This window comes from Neofelis nebulosa, chromosome 17 (genome assembly GCF_028018385.1).
Source record: "Neofelis nebulosa isolate mNeoNeb1 chromosome 17, mNeoNeb1.pri, whole genome shotgun sequence".
NCBI lineage: Eukaryota > Metazoa > Chordata > Mammalia > Carnivora > Felidae > Neofelis > Neofelis nebulosa.
The window spans coordinates 22,350,705-22,372,791 of record NC_080798.1 but is presented as its reverse complement, the minus strand read 5'-3'; the positions used below and the strand labels follow the sequence as shown (position 1 = coordinate 22,372,791).

The 22,087-nt window shown below is 51.4% G+C and overlaps 2 long non-coding RNA genes across 2 annotated transcripts in view; one reads left to right on the top strand and one right to left on the bottom strand.

Annotated features, from left to right (window-relative positions):
* The first annotated feature begins 858 nt into the window (after positions 1-858).
* Positions 859-22,087, top strand: part of LOC131499745 (uncharacterized) — a 115,803-nt gene continuing 94,574 nt past the window's right edge. Inside the window, exon 1 of the long non-coding RNA XR_009256034.1 lies at positions 859-985. This is a non-coding gene — a long non-coding RNA (uncharacterized LOC131499745). The remainder of the gene's footprint in view (positions 986-22,087) is intronic.
* LOC131499746 (uncharacterized) lies at positions 4,879-9,162 on the bottom strand. The gene is made up of 2 exons (XR_009256035.1): positions 7,636-9,162; positions 4,879-6,378 (listed from the first exon to the last, which is right to left on the bottom strand). It is a non-coding gene; the product is annotated as an uncharacterized LOC131499746 (long non-coding RNA).

Genomic DNA, 22,087 nt, shown 5'->3' with positions numbered 1-22,087 from the left:
TCATAGGCTCGTGTCAGAACGAATAAAGCTTGCCCATGGAACCTTATCAATTTGCTAACTATAGTGCTGGTCTGACCTGCAGGGGGGCAGGGGAAAACTTTGGGGATTGTTATGTATACACACGCCCACATTCAACCCACACCAAATAAAACAGTCCTTTTAGGAAATATTTCTAGGACATAAAGGCACAAATATATCTTCCTTGTTTTACAGCCTCTTGTCCACAGCTATTTATAAAACATGTGATTATTTATGCATTGGGTTATGAGAAGTTCGCGGTGAAGGAGGCTCCATCAATCCGGTTACCTGAACCCCGGAGAGGTGGAGGCAGTCTTTTCCAGTAGAAATGGGGCCGGACAGGAAGTTGGCTGCTGTGATTTGTCTAAAATATGTCAACCTCCTGGCTGCTCCCAGAAAAGGCAGACAGTGGGAGAGGGAGGGATAGCAAAGTTGAGGGTTAGAGGTCACATTTTTTTAAATCAAGGATGCACACTGAGAAAGTAAAACCACAAGCCCCCCCCCCCCCCAATTGTTCATCATACCTTGGGTCAGCCCCTGCCTTTTTCTTTGTTTACAAAGTGATTTTTGGTGGCAGGTTCAGTCAAATGGCTTGGAAGAAACCGACAGCTTTGGTCAAAAGGTTCAACTTCAAAGAAATAGATTTTCCAAGGGCAGGAAGAATTCCAAACCGATGTAGGAATGTCTAAATTGGGCGCGCTCCTTTGTTCCGGGGGTTCGCTTTTCTTGCGTTTTCTGCATCGCCTGGCCTCTTTCTACTGCGCACCACGCCTCCATTTTTGGCTGTCAGATGCCCAGAAAATCAATAAAAGTAACTGCGGGTCCCAGAGGGCCCTCCCCGGGGTGCAGGGAGCCCAGGAGGGGAGCCCTGGACCGGCACCCAACTGTGCTTCTCTCCTGCCCGAGCTGGGGGAGCCTCGGGAACCCCCAAACAGCAAACCAGCCCAACGTGGACGCTCTCCGCTGGGTAGGGCTTCATTTCAATGTTTGTTTCCGTCCTCTGGGGGACTGGCGGACCGCAGGGTCACTGGGCGGCGCGCCTGGATTGGTGCGCCCAGCGGGCACTGAGCCGGGCGCGGCGCCAGGCGGGGGCGCCCCGGGCCTTCGTGTCGCCGCGGGGGCGGGGGGGCGGGTTTCCTCCGCGCGGACCCCTGCACCCCGCCTCTGAGCCAGCCCCGTGCCCCCCACCCCCCGCCCCAGGCGATCGCCGCAGAAGACAATGTTGTTGGCCGGAGCGGGGAGAGGGTCCCCGCCCCAAGGCGCGGCCCGGAGCCCGCTGGTCCCCAGGGCTGCTCTTCCCGAGAGGTAGGGGACACATGCGGAGAGGCGCTCTCCGTGGAGTTGGGCACCGAGGAGGGCGCGGGGATTCCGCGCGGCGCCCGCCCGCTGAGAACCCCATTACCGCGGACAAGGATCAATGCCTCATTTTTTAAAAATTATTGACACTTAAACTCTATTTTCCTCTCAAATCGCTAACCATTTCCTCCCTGGATCATTGCTGTTGTCAGAAATTGGGCCCCAGCAGCCCTGGGGGTGAAGTGGGGGTGCCGCGGGGCGGGGGAGCCCGTCCCTTGTTCGTGCCTGAGCCCCAGGTGCTGTGCACACAGCGGAGGACGGCAGAGGGTCCCTGCCCAATCCCTTACCCCTCACCCCCAGCCCCCACCGAGTCAGACAAACAAGGGGCTTTGTTGGCAAGCGGGGTGGGGAGCCCCTCTTCTAGAGCAGTGGTCAGAGAGACTCTTAGCGCCGAATATCTCTAGTGAGGGGTCACTGGGTGCCTGCGGGTCCCCACCAGCCTTATCGAAGGAAGGTCCTAGGTGCAGGTTGTCGCCAGTGTGGTGTTCAAAGCTCCGTCTGGAGGTGGTAGAACAGGCGCCTGCAGGGCTTTATGGGCTAGGACATTGGTCTGGAAAGATATGGAAGAACCACATGCCCAGAAATATCAGCTTTTTTTGTGTTTTTTTTTTAATGTTTTGCGTTTCTTGAGGTGAAATTTACATAACATAAAATTAACCTTTTTTAACTGTACAGTTTGGTGGCTTTAGTACCTTCACTGTGTTACGTTCGGAAACACGTTCCTTACCCTGGAAGAAAAGCCATACCCCGTAAGCAGTCCCTGCTGTATCCGCCCCCCCGTCCCAGACTCTGCCACCACCAATATGCTCTTTGTCTCCCTGGATTTGCCAATTCTGGATATTGCATTTAAATGGAATCGCACAATCTGTGACCTTTGGCGTCTGACTCCTTCCACTTAGCATCGCGTATGTCTTTCCTTTCCATGACTGAATAATATTCCATTGTATATATTGTTTACACCACAGCTTGTTTTTCCATTCATCCGTTGATGGACATTTGGGTTGCTTTTGCCTCTTGGCTGTCTCAAATAATAGCACCGTGCCTATTTGGGGGCCTGCTTTCAATTATTTGGGGTATATACCTAGGCGTGGAATTGCTGGGTCACTGGGTAATCCTGTGTTTAAATTTCTGAGGAACAACCAACCTTTATCAGCTTTTTTTTAATTTAAATTTTTTTATTTTTAAATTTTTTTTGATGTTTATGTATTTTTGACACAGAGAGAGACAGAGCAGGAGCAGGGGAGGGGCAGAGAGAGAGGGAGACACAGAATCCGAACCGGGCTCCAGGCTCTGAGCCATCAGCACAGAGCCCGACGCGGGGTTCGAACTCACAAACTGTGAGATCATGACCTGAGCCGAAGCCGGACGCTCAACCGACTGAGGCACCCAGGTGCCCCGAGCTTTTTCTTCAACCAATCAGTTCCTGGCACCACAATGCTTAACACCTTCTAGTGGCTTCCCTTACATTAGAATAAAATCCATTCTCCTTACCATGGCCTTCAAGGCCCTAAATGATCTGATCTCGCCAGTCTCTCGAACTCCACCCCTCACTTCTCCTCAACGCCCCCCCTCTCTAGCCAGAATTATTTTTGTTTTTAATTTTTTTGTGCTTTAGAGTTGCCAAACCTATTCCTGTCCCAGGGCCTTTACATTTGCTCTTCTCTCTTGCCCTTTCTGTCCTGGGCACCTTCACCTTGTTAGGTTCCAACTCAGATGTCCCTCATAGAAGCTTTCTGTCACCACTCGATCTGTGTTTCCCTGAGCCTCGTGCCATGCCACAGTCTGCTATCCTGTGTCTACCTTCCTTGTGGCAGTTATTAATTACTCTCTAAAAATACCTTGCTTCCCCCTTGGTTTACGTGCTTCTGGTCTGCCTTCCTTACTGGAATATAATTTCCATGAGATCAGAGACAGTGCCTGGTGTAGAGTAAGACCTCAAATAAAAGGCCTCAAATAAATACTAATCACTAGAGTATTGTGGAAATTTTGTTAGCTGTTGCAAATGTTCCCTCAGCAATCTCCAGAAATGAGGTCCCCAGACAAAGAAGAATATTGACTGCCTCAAAGGCAGAGAACCATGCACCCTTGACAACTGGGTGTGGTCCTCCCTGCTTATAGTGTGGGTACAGGTCTGTGGGTGCACGGGAGGGGTCCGCAGTCCACCTCAGGGACAAAACTGTTCTGATATCCCCATGCATTGGGTTCATCTGAGACCAGCTCCCCAAGCTCTACAAAAGAGCTCACAGCTGTCGAGTGGGTAGCAGCTGTCAGGAAACTTGGATTCAAGTCCAACCCGGGCACATGCCTTTTGTTGCCCTGAGCCTCAGTTGCCTCATCTGTAAAAGAGGCTGCTGACACCTGCCATCCGTGAGCCACGCATGAGATCGTGGGGAGGTGTTTTGCCAATGGACATGAGACACACATCGGTCATTATCACAACCATTAGTATGAAAAAATAGGCGGGTCCTGCCTGTGCCAAGGCGCGGGTGGGGAGGACAGAGCCCGGCAGCCTGGTCAGCATCTGCTGCGGCCACCCTAGATCCCTCTCCCGCCCTGTTGACCCTGGCCACACTCATGCCTGTGACCCTGGGGTCAACGCCTCTTCTTAATGCCTTTCCATTTCTCAGTTTGCTGACTGGGGTGATTTTCGGTGAGGTCCACATAAATACTTCAAAAATAATTCACGATGAAGAGGAACGCTTCTGGAATGGATGATGGCACCAGGAATTAAACGCTTTATAGGGCCGAGCGTAAATTATTTTAATGCATGTAATAGATCCGCCCAGGGAGACTTGAGCCCCTCTAGGTCATGCCTCTGTGCCCCCAGGGCCCAGGGGGTGTTGGGAGCAGGTGGCTGGGAGCCTGCTCTGCTGGGGCGTGAATCATTCCCCTCTCCAAAGACCAATTCCCCCAGCACTTAGGTCCTCCTAACCTGAGGAAAGAATGGAAGGTTTCCACGTCTGGCCAGGCAGAGACAGGAGCCAGGGGACCGGTGGGGCAGTGTGAGAGCATTTGTTAGCAATGACGACGGTCTGACCTGCACCCTGCCTTCCATTCATTGTCTGCCCCTCTGGAGGGGGGTGAGGAATGCTGCTATATGGCACCAGGCATTTAAAATATTTTGTCTTCCTTGAAAATGTTGGGCGGCAGGACTAATGTTCCAGTTCAGGTCCTCAACAAACAACATTTTACATTTACACTCATTGCAAGTTAGCGCAGGAAGAAATCTTAGGGAACGCTGTGCCCAGCATACCCATTCAAGAGAAGAGAAGCTCAGGGTTGTGGTCCCCCGGACATGGAAAATAAACACACGTGTGATATCTAAGGGCTATCTAAGTCATATTTATAGAGCGATATCTAAAGATTGTTGTTGTGGCTTTGTAATTACTGAAGAGGTTTGTAATCCCAGATGAAAGCATTCATTGATTCCAGGATGTGTAACCATGACCTCTATGGTCAGGCAAAGCATAGTGACAGTGCTTTATGTAGACCAGTTGTCTCATATCTGGAAAGAAGCTTTTATTCACTCAACGTGTAATGATGAGCATGCATTGGTTCTAGGGCATGTGCTGGGTGTTGGCCGGACAACTCTGAGCCAGATGTGAACTCTGCTCTCAGGAGACCTGCAAATGCTTGGTGACCTTAGGAAAGACCCACATCACAAAGCTTCAAGTGATACAGGCAGTGGGCTCTACTGAGTTCTGGGGCAAGTCTCCTTCCACAGGTAGCCCCTTGATCGTCTGTCCATCTGTATCTGGGATGCCACCCTCAGTGATTCCATCACACACACCAGAGTCAATGTGATTGAGCATAAGAGCAGTGGGGATAGAACTTAGAGAGAGCAACCGTTTCCAGGGAAAGCATGGTGAGGTGAGGTGATGGGGCCTTGAAGGAAAAATAGGATCTGGATGTGAGAGGCAGAGGGAGGGTGGGGAAGGAGGTTCCAGGAGAGAGGGTCAATGTGCCCCAAAGGTTTCTGAGGGCGTTTTTCAACCAGCAAATGGACCAGGAGGGTCCAAGCCCAAAGATGGGATGAGGGGTTGCGGGATGAGGCTTCTACAGGCAGGTGCTTATACCAGATGTCTATCGATGGATGAATGGATAAAGAAAATGTGGTGCATATATATAATGGAGTATTACTTGGCAATCAAAAAGAATGCAATCTTGCCATTTGCAAACTATGTGGATGGAACTGGAGGGTGTTATGCTAAGTGAAATGAGTCCGTCAGAGAAAGACAAAAATCATAGGACTTCCCTCGTATGAGGACTTTAAGAGACAAAACAGATGAACATAAGGGAAGGGAAACAAAAATAATACAAAAACAGGGAAGGGGACAAAACAGAAGAGACTCATAAACATGGAGAACAAACTGAGGGTTACGGGAGGGGCTTGGGGGGGGGGATGGGCTAAATGGGTCAGGGGCACTAAAGAATCTACTCCTGAAATCATTGTTGCACTATATGCTAACTAATTGGGATGTAAATTTTAAAAAATAAAAAATAAAAAAAAAAGTGTTAAAAAAATAAATCTATAGGCAGGTGCTCATAGAATGGCCCCAGTGTGTTTTCCCAGTATTTTTCATTGTCATGTAGATCAGGAGGGGACTGACGGATTCTGTTACTGAAAGAAGTTAGGCTGGCTGGTAAGGAAATAAATCATGCTACACTCCAGGAGGACTTGAGAATGGGAATGAAAATTGTAGCCCACAGAGGGAATCTTTTGAAGCGGTTGATGATTACTGTCCACCAATGGTATAAATTGAGTGTATCATCTCCTCCGTTAAGCCTTCCCTGTCCACCTCTGGGGCAATTAGTTTCTGTCCGTGCTCCCAAAACACAAGGCTCTGGGACAAGAGTTCAGGACTGACCACAGTGTGTCCTGGCAGGTTCTGCTTGTCTCCACCGCAGCTGCCCTGGGTCATTTGAGGGCAGTGGCCCGGCTGGTTCGTTCCTGGATTCGTGGTGACCCGTAACGGAAGCCTCATGTATGCTTCCTGGTTCTGTCTGTATAAATAAACCAAGTTTAAAATCTGGACTTCCTGAATTTTTGTTCAACACAACCACACCATCTCCCATTTTAGGTTTCTGGAAAGAAACCACTCAAACCATCAAAAATATAATTGGCTCTTGGATGGCAAGCTTGTTCAGAGCCAGAATGGTGTATACCTCATAGCATTAGCAAGGCGCCTGGCACCAGTGTGCATCCAGTCAATGTCCACAAAAGGCGCACCGCGGGGCCGCAGCTCATGTTGTCAATGCCCTGCTCCAGGTCCCCTTAGCCCACCTCCGAGTCCCTCTGCAACTGTGGCGGACAGTTCCCAGCCACTGACAGCTTCTTGTATAAAGAACCATAGGAACATGCCCAGCGGCAGGGAAGCCTGGATGGGCTGGGGATTTCATGCCCCCTCCCCCATCCCCCGCCGCCCGCACCCCGGGACAGCCTTCAGTCGATGAAAGAAGGGAGTCAGTGAATACATGCCCAGACACTGGTGACCTCTGCAGTCCTCAAAGGGCCCTCCCAGGACTGAGTCCCACTGGCCCATTGGGGCATCCAGTTCTGGCTTTTCTCCCATCCTTGCCTCCCACCCCCTCCCCTCATCTGTGCTTCCTGGGGGTCATCTCCTAAATGAACTACCTGCACCCACATTCTTGTCTCACCTTCCTCTGGGGAGGAACCCAGGCCAAGACTGGAGCTAAATAAATACATGAATGAATGTTGAATGAATGAAGGCACACAGGAATGGGTGCGTGTGTGTGGAATGGCGGAAAGACGAGAGGGGTCTGAGAATGAGCTCTGCACACCCCACAGTCTTCTCTGGGCTGCTCTGGGGCCAGGCTGGTGGAGGGGAAGGCTGTGCGGGGCCTTCCTACAGCACAGACTCAGGTAGAGAGGACGGCGTCTTGGTGGTCTTGTCTCTGCACCGCCACGGGGACCACGAGGCCTTTGTCCCAAAGATGTGAGTATAGTCGGGGACCGGCACTCAGCCGGGTTCCTGGAGCACGCTTCCACCTGGAGTCCCAGGAAAGTCCAGCCATCCGTGCTGGAGGGAGGGAGAAAGACAGGTGTCCTCCACACTGCAGTGAGACCATGCGTGTTTGGAGCAGAGTCTTGCAAAAATAACACGGAGGCCCAGATAACTGAGATGGGAGAGGGGAATATGGAGAGTGGGGCCGAACGAGGAGAGGATTCGGCGCCTCTTCCAGATGGCTCCTTCCCACCCCCCACCCATTTTGATACGAGGACAGGAACGCATCATGTACCTGAAGGCGGAAACAGAAGGCTCCACCGAAGATTGGACGGAGAAAGCCAGACGCTGCGGAACAGCCAGCCTTCTCCCGGGACCGGCTGTGAGCACTGCTAAGAATAGACCCGGGCCAGGACGGAGTCTCTCTCCGCAGGAGTCTTGGGAACATTCTAAACTCGTGCAGCCGAGCCCACTCGCCGCAGCCTGGCTGGGAGGGGGGCTCAGAGCGCACGGCCTCCACCTCTGCAGCTGCGTGCAGAGCAGTCCTTTCTGGAAGCAAATGGGTCATCATTTGCAGCAGGAACATGGCCTTCCCTTCCTGCGGCGGGCTCAGTCACTTTGCATCCCCGGAATGATTTCAGTCACTGTGTATATGCACCAAGTGTCTACTGCATGCATCGTCTGTGCCTGGCACTGAGGGACGCAGGAGAGAGGAAACGTCCCTGCCCTTGGAGATCTGGAGTCCGCTTGCTGACCTAAGACCATTGGATGGGGTGGGGAAGAGAATCCCGGGGAATTCACCGGGTGTAGAGCCTGGAGAGAGACTTTGGCCGATGGCGGGGGCGGGTACAGAAATAGGACCTCGATGGGGGGAAGCTTGGCCGCGGAGCCAGGGAGGAGAGAGCTTGGGGTGTCCTCGGGCTCCAGAGCTTCCCAGGAGACCGCTAGGTGGTGTCTATGAAGCCAGCAGGGAAGCGGAGTCACAGGCCACGGCTGCACCAGGCGGGCAGGGACCGGCTGAGTAGAAGCGGGACAGGAAGGGAGTGCGCTCTCTCTCGAAATCTGGCAATGGGAGATACGGTCAGTGTCGGGGTCAGTGGAGCAGAAGGTCAGCGTGGCAGGCTGCTAGTGTGGGGGTCGTCCGTGTCACGGCCGCTGTCGTTTGAAGAAGCGCATCCCCTACACCAAGTCGCACAGCCGGGTGGGAGCAAGTCCTGGCCTCCGGCCGACACACGGCAGACTCCGGTGCTCCAATCCGGCCCATCTCCGGAAACCCCCAACCCACCTGTTAAGGTAGAAAATCGAACGCTCCTTCAACAGTTACTCCTCGAATAAAATCCTGCAGTTTGAACAGCACCAGGCCTAAGTGGTTTAGTTTTTAGAGGCCGGTAACAAAAGCTCATGGATGGGGGCAAGGCTCACGGTCCTCAGAGGAACAGAGCCATGGCTCTGACCCCAGGACCCCTGACGGGACAACACTGTGCATGCACCTTGGGCTCGAGGATGGCTCTGTAGAGCTGCTGTTTGTGATCGCATGCACTTGTTAGAGGGATGTTTGCTGAGCACCTACTGTCCCTGGTGTGCACCGAGGAGGGGCTGTGTCTGGTGTCTTAGGCTCCCAGGGGACACCAGTTTGGGCACAGGAATGAGGACCCTGACCTTGTCCATGCATTCCTTAGTGCAACCTTCAGATGTGTTTCAAGAGCCTTCTCTGTAGTAGGTATTCACCGGGGCTCCCTCTTGTGCGGAAGCTGGGTCTCTGGGAGGAGATAAAGAAATAAATCAAGGTTTTTAAGGAATGTCATCTCAGAAAAACAAAGTACAGTGACTTTACTGTGATTTCCCCTGACGTAAGGCCTCAGGCTTTATCTACCACTCTCCGGTAGAAGGGGCCAAGGAGGAGAGAGCAGCAGGGACCCCTACGCTTCACTCTACCCGCTGCCTTGTGGTTGGTGGGATTTAGGACTTGCCATCCCCAGAGCGGCTGCGTGGATGTCAGCCTGACAGACACCGTTAATGCCTCCTGGGCCCGATCAGCTTGTCCTTCCTCCCTGAATTCTGTTTGCTGTTCCTGACCAGTGTGGGTCTCCTCTCCCCTTCATCTTTTAGAAATCCAATTTTACAAGCTGTTGGTCTTGAGTGTGGACTGTTGCATTTTATTAATTTGGGAAAATATTATTTTTAATGACTCCTGTAGCCAAAGCTTCCCCCGCCCCCAGCTGCCGCCCACGGGGAGGACCCCTTTGTTTGGGCTCTTTTCGTCATCCGGAGCACGAAGGGCCTGTTGTGGGCAGTGCGTGGCCGCACAGCATTGCGATTAAGCGTCCTGGCCTTCTCCTCGGGCTGTCACCGTGAGAGGGGAAGCAGTACTTTTGGGGTTTTGCTTTTGTAATTTACTAGGCAGTTCTTAGCACACCCAGTGATCCTAGCACGCCCAGTGATTCCTGGTGGCCTGCATGGACCAGTTCCACTCGCTGACACAGGAGCAAGATGGAAACGAACCCCGTTTCTAGACTGTCTTTTCCATCCTTGTCTCAAACGAGGCCATTTGGCAGGGGATGGAGTGTATGGTCGTGGCGGGCACTCTAGAGATGGTTCCTTGCTGCCCATTGTGTGGCAGCTGAACCCCTTTGCGGGTTCCTCTGACCGCTCACCCTGGTACCCAGCCTCTGCTCCCTTGGGTCCACCAGCTTTATCTGTTTGCACGCCCCCAGTTCGGTGTCCCTGGAAGCTCTGGCCCGTCCACACTGTTCTCTGTAGCAGCGCTTCAGGACTCAGTTTAGACCCTTCTTCCCCTGGAAGCCCTCCATGGTTCCTGCAGACCTCAGCGGTCCCTCTTCCTCTGAGCTTCCATGGCCTTTCTGATCCAAGTCGCGTGGCTTGACCACACGTTGGCCTGGGCTCCCTCCACTGAAAGGACCAGGGACCAGGCTCTTGAATCACTCTTCCCGTGCATCCTGGGGTGTCCAGAATGGGAGGGGAGATCACGAAGGGCTTGCTGTGAGGTTGACCGATTGATCCAATGATGGCTGGCTGAACCTGTGGTCTGTGTAGTGGGGTGGATTGGTGGCTCTTTGGGGGCTTCTAAGACCAGAAAGTGCAGAAGGATGAAGTTGCAAACAATAGGGAAACAGATCTTCCTAGAGGTCTCCTGCCTTGCAGGTGGGGTCCCTCATTTACAATCCCAGAACTGCAGACCTGGTGATATGGGGCAGTAAGCCCCCAACCTGCCCCCGACCCACGGATCAGCATGGTTCAGAGAACCCTCTTACCGCTAATAGGGTCATCATTTAACTGATGGCTGCTTTCTTTACCAGCGGCCCTTAGCAGCTCAGAGAGCCTTGTGTGAGCCTAAGCAAATAATGCCTGATGCTTATTTTTTCGTATTGGCTCCCCCTTCCCCCCACTGGTTCAGGATGGCATTGGAATTCTAATGGCCCCTTCTGAGGACACTGCCATTAAACAGAATGTGTTATTTAAATCGGAAATAACAATGGCACAATCTGTTAACTTGCTTATCTTTATTAGACATCGGTCAGTAGTTAAGTACAGGCGGGTTCAGTGCCTGCTGCTTCCTTTCCTTTACCGTGTTGGCTTCTCTTCTCTACTGGGTTGGCTTCTCTTCTCTACTGGGTGGGAGTTCACGTGCGAATCTGCGTGGAACCACAGAAGCAACTCAGATTCTTTCGTTGGACAGACCCGAACTTGAATCCCAGCCGTGCTTCCGAATCGGTGTGCGACCTTGGGCGGGTCCTGTGGGCTCATCTCTGCGGGGCTGTCGTGAGAGCCACGGGCCATGTGCCGGCCATCCTTATGGCGGATGGCGATAACGCGCAGGCCTGTGTGGGTGAGCGGTGGTAATGGAAGGACTCGGCCTTTCGGTTCACTGCGGCATTCCCCTAAAGTAGATCATTATTCTGTATGGAATAAATAGTGTTATCGGGCTGATATGCTTAAGGCTAATGAGCCCATGTCTAGCATCTGAGAAGCCAGATAACAAGACATGTTTTTCTCCATTGGCTTCTATTGATGTATTAATTAATGAAATCCAAGATTCCCCTTTGAGCTGGAGGAGTGTTTAAATCACTCCCGAGCTGTACGTGGCACAGCTTCTCTCTTGCTCCCAGGTGCTGCAGGGGGTTGGGAAAGGGCAGCCAGGTCTTCCTCTCTGGCCTGGCTCGGGTGGGAGTGGGCACGGGTACGGGTCTGCGTCAGTCACGAAGGGTAGCCCGGAGGGCCGCCGGAACAGGCTTGGCTTCTGCTTCAGCCCCCTCCCTTCCTTTGGCATTTTTGCACCTTCCAAAGTGCCCCAAGACATGACCTCTCGACTCCCTGTCCTGATACTGCCTGAACACCTGCCCACGAATGAGGTTGTGTGTGAATCCCGGGCAAGGCTGTCCTCACACTGTTGGCTGGTTTGTTTTCAGGGATCATCTACTATTGCAAGTGACAGCATGGTAAATGTCACAGTGTTGGCAACAGATATGTTTGGGTGGAAGCCTGACTCTGGCACTTAGTATCTGCACAAACTTAGTCAAGTTGTTGGAAGTCTCTGAGCCTCAATTTCCTGGTCTGCGAAATGGAGATGAGGAGGAGGGGCGAGGGGGAGGAGGAGGAGGAGGAGGAGGAGGAGGATGACGATAGTATATCCCAAAGGGCTGTTTGTGAAGACGACAGGACCTGGACCTGGCGTGGGCGACCAAGTTCTTGCGAGAGACTCTGCATAAGGCACATAATTAAGGGTGACAGCGATGGTGATTATTTGTAAGGGCGATAGCGTAGCTTATTAGATATGGAATGAGGGGAATAAGATTGGTAGAAAAATACTTCTTAGAAAAGTGGAGTTACATTATTTTTCCTGCCTTCTAGTAACTTTAGCTTCTCTAAAAATCTGTCAAGAACATACAGTAAGAAACCTGCTTCCATATTCAAAGTCAGTGTGTGATTAGCACCTTATTTTCTATACAAAGGAGAAGGGCATTTGGAAAAAAAAAAAAAAGTTGTCTTCATCAGTGGCTCAGCTCACACTTCTTTCAACAACCCTGCAGAGAATATTCATTTGCATCTCAGCCCCCGAAGTAACCGCTTACTCTGTAGCCCATAGTTAAACCTGTGCCCCTGTTCCCCATGGCTAATGAGCACCTCACCCGCCGTTGGTGAGTGTGCATCCCTGCACACCACGCACCCAGTCCAAACCTATAGTCCAGCGAAAGTGCTTTGCAGCCTGCTCTTGCACATGCGAAAATTCCCAAGACTGTGGCTGTGACCTCCCAACCTGAAGGAGCAAGGCAGCCTGGAACATTCCACATTCCAGCCGCCCTTGCCCACCTCCCAGGGCCTCTGGGAGCAGGGTCTTGGGGGAGCACGGTAAGGTGTCCTACGTCTCTCTGGTCTGTAATCACACAGCTGTGACCGGTAGCACCGTGGTGGGAAACGTGCCCTGCAGGCCCCAGGGCGCTCCAAGGTGAACCTCCGCGGGTCTCCTCTGATTCCTCGACTGATGCTCGACAGAGGGCACCACGTGGCCTCCACTGGCTTCCCGCTCATGCTGCAGGGACACGGTGGTGATCAGCACCCGGCAGCGTTCCCCAACCACAGCCCTGCAACCTTTTTTTCACTCTGCATTTCGTATCCTTATACCTAATGTTTTGTAACTTAGATTCTACTCTATTTAGAATCAATAACCACTTAGAATTAAAATTCGAGCTGAACTAGAAACCATAAAAGCCCCTGATTATTTCATTAGTAATTTGCTAATTGGCATTAGATATTTAATTACACATTCCAAATATTTGATGAATTATTTCAGCTCCACGTAGAAAGCTGGTGATGGGGACTACATCTTGTAGAGGGATAACTCGCAGGAAGTGTGAGTGTCTATACGTGCCCGAAGCCCGAACAGCTCATCTAAGGATTTGCTGTTTCTTTGAAGGAGCCCACCCAGCCGGTCATTAAGTCTCCCATGGCATCCAGCGGCCTGAGCCTATGCCTCCCCCAGGCTGCCTTCAGCAGCAAAGCTATCAGTTCACCCTTTACTTGCGGAGACACTATCTTTCCTGCTTTGATCTCCTTCCCACAACAGAAGGTGATCCCCCCCTCCCCTTCTTACCCTCCTGATGGGCTGTTTCTTGATGTGGACAAGAAGGAGCCCACCTCTTACCCCGCACCCCTCTCTCACCCTGTCCCTTGTCCTCCCCGGTCCTCCCGCAGCCGGCCCTGTCTGCATTGGACACCAGATGGCCCCCACAACCTTCTTAGAATGGATTTGCATTACATACCACTCCGTCTCTGGCTCCCTCCCTTAAGGTGTGGGAGTGCTGTGTTTCTCTAGAAGAAGAAGGAAAAAAAAAAGATAATTTCAGTACAAGAAAAAAATGCACAAATGTTCATTTCTGTTTCTTCTGGGATTCTTCTGACGATAAGTGGGCACTGAATTCATGCAGCCCCAAAAGCGTGTCCTGCTCCCTCACTGTGCCTGGGACCCCCATCTACTGGGCACCAGCCTTATGGACCTAAGTCTCCATGGGATGATTCATAAGTGAACTAGAAAGATACACATTTAAAGCCAGGTGTTTGTTCTCAATCTGCCTGGCCCTCTACAGACATCGGCTTGTCTGTCTGTTGTGTGGATAGACTGACAGCTGAACTGGACCTAAAAAGCAAAATAGCACAGCCCCTCCCACACTGCGCTCACTCACCCTGTACTAGACCAGGGGGAGAGCAAAATATACTTTTCACGATCGCATGTCGGATCCTCTGTTATTCTCATAACAGATTGTGGCAGGCCATATGTGGCACTTCCAGTGACCGTTGCGGAGACACCCAGGGAGGATGAACAGACAGTCTAGGAGAGAGAGCTGCGTCCCACCCACAAACCTGTAATACAGATCAGAGGGAAGGAGATGCTCTTAAAGGGCCAGCCGTGCCCAACTCGGTGCCTGTGGAGGAAGTGCGAGCACTGTGCCCACCACCTCCTCCGGCTCCATTTGTCACGTGCACGAAGGTATGTCGTTGCAATTAAATTAAGAACTCCGATAGCCCTTGCTTGGAAGAGGCAAGTGCCCACTTCTGCCCCGGCAGGCTTGCTTCAAATTAGGTGTAGTCATTTTGGGACGTCTGTGCCGGGAGCCACAACTGAAGCTTGAAGACCCCTTCTGTGTCTGGCCACCATCGCTCTCAGGAGGAAGGAGAAGGAATGAAGAGAATCAGGTCTGGGCACTTGCCCCAGCTCCGCTCCTGATTGGATCTTGACAATGTTACTTAACTTCTCCGGTGGCTCCGTTATAAAATTATAAAATCGGGAGAGTGTTTCCTGCCCAGCTCCTCTACACAGGGGATGGGTCCACTAGAGATGAGGTCTTGGAAAAGTCACAAGGGCCAATCCCAGAAAGGCCAGGGAGGTGGAGGGGGCGGCGGATGTTGGCTCACTGGGTCATTAGCTTTCCCACTCCTTATCTGGCTGCTGAGCTTTAAAATTTATCTGTATTTTAACCAGCCTGTGTAAATAGATATACCAATTTTTATGAGAAGCTGCCTCAAGATCCCTTTGGAAATAGAGTAGGTATAAAATAAAAACCAATAAAGTAATTTTTCAGTAGAAATCTAGCTGCAGTGATCAACACAAGGGAGCCCTTTTGCTCCTCTCCAGACCTGGAGCCACTTGGAAACAGTGATGCTTCCAAAAGCCTGATGTTTGTCCTGTCTCTGAAACTCCTGGATGAGTGTCACGGAGGAGAAGGTGCGAGTCTGCATACATCAGCCTTCAGGCATGTTCCCCACAGGGCTCAATCCAAGCTCCTAGCCCTGGCCTCGTTTCTGACCTGGCCTCCATCCACACCACAGCCCCGGGGCCCCCCCACCCAGAGCATCCTCACCCTGACCTGACCCTGCCGGCCCCTCTTTCTGGGACACTCTAGCATTTCCAGCACTTCCCAGACCCTTGGAAGAACTAGCTCTCATTTGCTCAAGATCGTTGAATGAAATAGAAAAATCCCATAGTTTAGTTGGAAACAAAGGATGGTCTCCAGAAAGGGCTTTATCATCTGGGTAAATCTCAAAGTCAAGGTGTGACAGGTCTGATGAACGGATGAAGCTGGCTTGCTTGGCCTGGCTTGCTTCCTTCTGCTTTCAATCCTGTAAGACCTTGAGGACCACAACAGGGCAGTCTCCTACAGGGAGCCTTTCTGGATCACAGCCAGAATGTACTCCGGGGTCTCTGTCACTTCCCTCTCGGACATTTATCCTCTCTCTTGGGTAATGTCAGCAGTGTGGATGTTCTTTCCTTCCAAGGGACTGATAACACCTCGCTCTGTGTTTGCCCCACAGCCTAAGGCCTTGCACAGAGGAGGGGCTCCGTAACTACTTTGGTTTTGAATGAGTCGATGGATGAAATAAACTGCAGATACTGTTTTTTGAGAGCTGGAGAAGGAAGAGGCCTTTGTACTTTGGTATGTCACTGACTGCCCTTGGAGAGAGCACAGTGAGGCTGGTTCTACATATGCTCAATGTCAAGGCTTGTGCCTCTGGACCCAGATGGTGAGTTGGAAGAAAGTAGCAGGAGGAGAGGTTGGGGAAAAGGCATTGCTGGAAAGGGCAAAGCAAAAAGTCCCTCTCCCCTGATGAAGAGAGCAGACATGGCCCTTGGAGCAAGCCTTCCATTTGGACAAGGTCAAAACAGTGGTAGCTGGTGACACAGAGGTATGCCAAGAGTGGCCACCACGGGCCATACACTACCAAAGACACTCTTTCCATGCAGTGTTCCAACTATGTGTCCTTATCTTTAGGGCCTTTGAGCTTTTGAAGTGCCTTTCTGCCCTGGAGACCAGCCCCTTGGGGTTGGGAGCTTGGGGGGGGGAGGTGGGTAGAGGAGAACTTGAGACATCGGATGGGGGCAGAGGGGAGCCCAGAAAAGGAAGTGAGTCTCCAGAGGGGAAGTCTCCTGGATTTCAAAAAAAAGTTCCTGATTCCAGATCAGCTAGTGTGTGGGGACCCAGATACGGGGTTACCTATTCTATCCACAGCTTGTGGATATGCACAAGGTCACTGCGTCTAGGGGATAGTAATAGACAAGAGTGCATCATGTTGCTCAGGTCCTGTGGACACACACTCACACACACACACACACACACACACACACACACACCAAGGTTGTAGAGAAGATGAAAGGCAATGACGTGACCTGGTCCCTTGAAACATCCACCCTCCTTCACACACGTAGTACTGAGTAGTATGTGGTTAGGCACTGTGCCAGGGGGTCAGCAAAAATGTGGCATTGTCTCTGCCCTCCTGAAACTGACAGCCTGGTGGAAAAGACATACATCAATCAAATAATCAAACACACACTAATCACCAATAAAGTAACCACCTTTGTGAGGAAGGAAAAAAAAAAGATACTTAGTTGAGGAGAACAGACAGTATGATGTCGCCTGACCCAGTTTCAGGGAGGGCGGAGGTCAGCTTACGCCTTACCAACCACACTTCCATATAATAGAGGAAAATCGTTTAGAAGTAGAAGTGACTGAGGTCATTTCTGCCTTCTAAAGATAGGTGTCTGTAGGGGTAGGTGACACAATTCACATCAGCGGGGAAATAACTGTGCTTTGTTCCCCAGGCTCAAATTTGGAGAAGGTGGCCTGGGGACCAGTGCAGCTGCTGAGCTTAAGAGCGAGCCCGCACACTGGCCAATGGTGGGCAGCGGGGGGCTGGCACTGAGTCTGGGGTCAGAGGGAGAGGCGGCCGGCCTGCTTGGTGTAACAAAGTGCTAGGACCTATTTATTGGAGTTGCTGGAGTAGCAATAAAATAAGGAGAGAGGGGCATCCTGGTGCTAAGAGAAAATGCGAAGTCCAAGTTTGTGGAAAGGAAGAGAGAAATCTATTACTGTGTGTTAAATTATCTGCTATGTGCAATGCTATAAGCCCCGTGCTCCCCACTGCCTCCTCCCCCCAAGCTGATCACTCCTGCCCCATTAGTGAAGCTCTCTGCCCAAGCGACCTCCAGGAAGCGATGCTCTGCGTGGAGGTGAAAGGGAGTTTCAGAGGAACAGGGTTTGGCTGACTGTAAAAGGCAGAGGGAAATAAAGAGACACGAGGAGCTCCCGAACGTGGCTGAAGCCGGAAGTCCTGAGCCCCAAGGCTCCTCGGCAATGATTCTGGACCTGCCCCAAGTCACGAGGTTGGGGCTGGGGCTGATGTTAACTTGACATCTGGATTACATTAAGGGCGAGAAGTGGGGACGGAGGACCTTTTTATTTGGTTCTGCGGCACCAACGCTACGGCCGTAAAGGTTTTAGGATCCGAACGCCAGCTAGATTTTAAACAGGAAAAAAAAAAAATCAGAAATCTAGGATTGTTTTCAACGAAAACCTTTCATTAAATCTGAATGTGTTCAGCAACTGGCGCTAAAGGCTACAAAGTGGGGACAAGTGGGTGTCCTGCTGACCCTGCTTTGCTGAAGGACCGGCGACCATTTGCGACCAGCGTGGCACTGCTGGCGTCCCCAGGGTGGGGCTGGGACACTTGAACGCTGCTTGTCTTAAAAGGTTCTAAAAATGGTGCCCCATGGTGTCCGTGCACAGAGCTCGTGCTCAGCAAATCCTTTGTGCACAGACGGAGCAAGGTAAGGTCTGTCTGCTCTTTATCTAAATTTCTCTTTCCCAACTATTTAAGAGCAAGTTAACAAAGGCTGCTGGATCTGAAATTCCGCTGCCCCCAAATCAATGTGGTGGACCCATCACGGGCCAGGGTGGGGAACGTACGTCAGCTTAGTACCTTCAGGCTGGCTGTGGCGTCTGTTGTCCCCAAGGAGTCCAGAGACAGAATCTGCCCTTGAGAACCAGAAGTAATCATTCGGTAGGAGGCTTACACAGCGGCACCCTTGCCCTCACAGGCCCGGTAACTCTTTGTCCTGTGCACTGTGGCGGCAGCCTCAGCCTCTACCCATCAGATGCGGGTAGCACCCCCAGTCGTGACAATCAAACGTGTCTCCGGACACTGTCATATATCCCCTGGGGGAGAGGCGGTGGCAAGTATTGCCCCTGGTTGAGGCTCATGGCTCTGCCAGAGGTAAGTCCCAAGAATCTGCCCTCAAGGAGCTTAACGTCTAGGATAGAAGGCAAACAAGGAGCCAAGAGCAGAGGTCACCGAGTCCGAGAAACCAGGGAAGAGAAAAGTCTGTATCTGTGGCCTTCAATACCTCTCCGCATGATTTCCATTCTGGCGAGTCCTTTCTGCTTTCTCCTTAACGAAGGACTATATTTCTGAGGTCCCAAGTGACACATTCGACTCATTAAGGCTTCTTAATTCCCACATGAATTATTGCTGGAAGGGTCTGAAGGCCCAGGATCTCGCCTTATTACACCGGTAGTTATGAGCAGTAACTATGGCCTTTATTACAACATTCAGCACCAGCCATTAAATTCGAGGCATGAAAATGATTATTTCACCCCCAAATCTACTCACCACTGGAACATTTCCATGCATGTTCTCACGCCAGCCCGGGCCTGGGGACCACTCAGGACACAGGCTCTCTCGCAAACGCCCCAGCCTCTCCGCGGCCACCCCGGATTAGCTGGGGCTGCCCTTCAATCGCTCCTCATTCTTGGCCATACGGTTCAATTTCTAAGTTTGCTTGGGTGTTGGCATTAGGTAGTGTTTGAATAAATACAGCAAAAGCTAATGCTGTCACTCTCTGCCATCTCACCAAAGGATCTTTCTTTTCCCTACAGAAACGCAGTAGGGCTAAAACCTTCCTTGTTTAGCTTGGGGCTAAACACACCCAATGCGAAGCGGAAAAATCATCTAATTTTTTCAATGAAAGCTTGTGCCAGTCAAAGACATTCTTACCTACTCACACTTAAGAGGCATCAAAACTGTACAAATATTGGAATCCTCAGCCTCGACGGGCAAGTTACCGCGTACACGATTATTAAAGGGAACCAACGTGAGGGACGGTGTGAGGAATACCTTTGAAATATCAATGAAACTGTGGATACTCCTTTACTTTTGTGTTTTTGATTTCCCCGATAATGAGGAAATTGTCCCGGTTTTCACTGGGAGAAGTTCTTAAAGGTTTGCGAATCTGAATAGTAATGCTGCTCAGTTGTGGGGAGTGTAAATACCTTTTGACAGATCTGGTGGCTTCCATTTTGAGCCCCCTGTGGAAAAACGTGAAGAGCCAGTCCCAAGCGGCCAGGAAGCTCAGTACTGTGGGGGCTGGTCTAGTGGGAGGGGAAGAAAGAGGCATCCTGGTCACCAAATCTTCCTCTCCCACGAAAGAGTTAACAGAAAGAAATAAAATCAGATATGTGTAGCCTCCAGACGTCCATTAAAGTGCAGAATGCTGTTTTCTATCACAGATTATATGCCAGATGTTCAAACTATCTCTAATCATTGCAGATGTAATGGGGTAGAATGTTGCAGTTTGTGAGTTTACTGGCATTAATCCTATATACTGCACAAGGGAAAAGATTTTAAATATATAATTATATCTCATTAATACTCAGGTTTTATTTCCTTTCAATGGAACAGGACTTATTAAAGCAACCATTTACCGCATGTTTTCTTTCAGTATTTGGCTCCGGCATAATCCTGTGTGCATTCGACGTGTAAATATGTACTAACCTGGGTGCAGAAAAACACCCAGGAATGGTTGGGAGGCCGCTGCTACCAAAATTCACTTTTATATGCATGAGATGTTTTTATATTGTAAATTGATAAGAGGGACTTAACCGCATACTTTCTGAGTTGCTACTCGGGTTCTCTTCACGCCGGAAATATTTGTATTTCTTAATTTGAAAGGAAATTGCCTGTGCTCTGGCTTTTTATTGCATGTTGGGAGAAGGAGCGCCCTGGGCTCCAGAGGGGGCCTGTGTGGACGTGGGTGAGAGCAGAGACACTGCTCAGAAACCACATTCTCCTGAGCCCTCGTGGGATCCACCCAAGGGCTGAAAAAACTGAGGGTATCTGGGGTTTTGTTTTCTCGTTCTTTCTTTTTTTTTCCCCCCTCCAGATAATCGCCATGATTAGGAGGTATCCCAAGCGGGATGCTGGAGTGAGGAATAAGGAACTTCCCTCCTGAGCACCCCACAGCCCTTCTCCCCCACGAGAAAACAGCAACCTTTTCACCAACTAACTAAACTGGCTTGTAATGATGAACAGTAGTGTGGCCTGGTCAGTCAGTGACTGTCCTTTCCAGCCTTCTCCCCCTCAACTGAGGATCCCCTGCTCCAAGGGTCGGGTTCTTTCAGTCCGGTGCACGCTGGCCCCGTGGGTGAACGGATGCACACACTTCGAGCTGGGAAACGCTGGGGGATCGGATTTTCAAAAACTCTGCTTTTTCTCCGGACTAACTCTTACGTCATGTACAGTAAGAGTCCCTGGATGGCAGGGACGGTGTCCGTCTAGGTCACTCATCCCCTGTGCCCGGGACAGCGCCTGACACATAATGGGCTCTTCCTACCTCTTCCTTAAATGAGAGAATAAAAGAATAACTTAATGGAGAGGGCAGGCCTCTTGGGAAGAACTGGGTGGGGCTGACAGTTGAAGACAACGTCCCTAGCCATCATGGTTGGTGTGGAAGAGAGTTTGATGGATTCTGCAGTAATGAGATTGACGAGACAGATGGTCGCTGCCAGGCACGCGGCACAGGCCAGGGTGATAGAGAGGCGGCGGCTTTGTGAGAATCGAGCAGGAGCCTGGGAAGCTCGGCTGTGGTTTTAGTGCCTTGGGGGGTGAGACGATCATCGGGTGGAGGGTCGGCCCTGTGCCAGCCTGGAACAGAGCGGCCGGGTGAGCAAAGCTGAAGACGCCGGTGATGGAGGCTCCGGAAAGCCCCAAGGGGGTGTTGTGAGAGGAAAGAGGGGTACAGGTGCAATCGACGGGATAAGGAGATGGGGAGGGCCGGGAGGGGCAGGGATCCGCAGGTATCTCTGGAATGAGTCCAGCCCATCAAACTCTACCTACTTCTGCTTTTGTTTTCTTGTTTTATGTGTTTATTTTATTTTTTTTTAACACTTAAGTTATTTCTGGATGTACACTCTCCGTCTCTCCTCCCCTCCTTCCCCTGCCCGGTGGGACACGAAGACCAATAGGGAAAAAGGAAACAAAACAAAAGGGAAACCCGGAGCGTGTGCCTCTTGAGAGACAGAGGTGGGCGGAGCAGATCCAGAGTGTAATTGGAGGGAAATGTCCGAGTTAGAACTCTGTTAAAGGAGGAGCCGGTGGCGTGGCGGTGCGGAGAGGGGGGCTAGTCTTCCTTCTCTTTTCTTGTTTTGTGGTCCCGAGGAAGTCAGAACTCAGAGACCAGAGAAGCAGATTGGGGAGTAGCTGGGGGCTAGAGCAAGTGCCCCAGGGTGGGAGGGGCAGGCAGCGCAGGGGAGCAGAGAGTGTAAGCAGAGCAGGCCACTGCCTACTGGGAAGTCCCCCAGGGTGCTACTGTCCGCCCCCAGGGCCAGCGGTCAGCCATCCCCACCCAGGACTCTGGGGCCAGACTGGCTTTTCAGAATTTCCCAGAGTGAGGGCCAAAGGGCAGAACCTTTACAGCCCTTTGACGACAGTCACTAGATGTGGTATGACACTGGTCGGGGTGGTTCTCTGCCGCTGAGACCATTCTGGAAGCAACCGACAGCTGGAGGTTGTACACTGACCTCCCAGAAGCTGGGGCAGCAGGCCCTTCCTTGCAGGGGGTCCGGGCAATGAGTCACCTGCCCTCCACTGTCTACCCCCAGGCTGTTCAGACTCCCTTCTTCCTA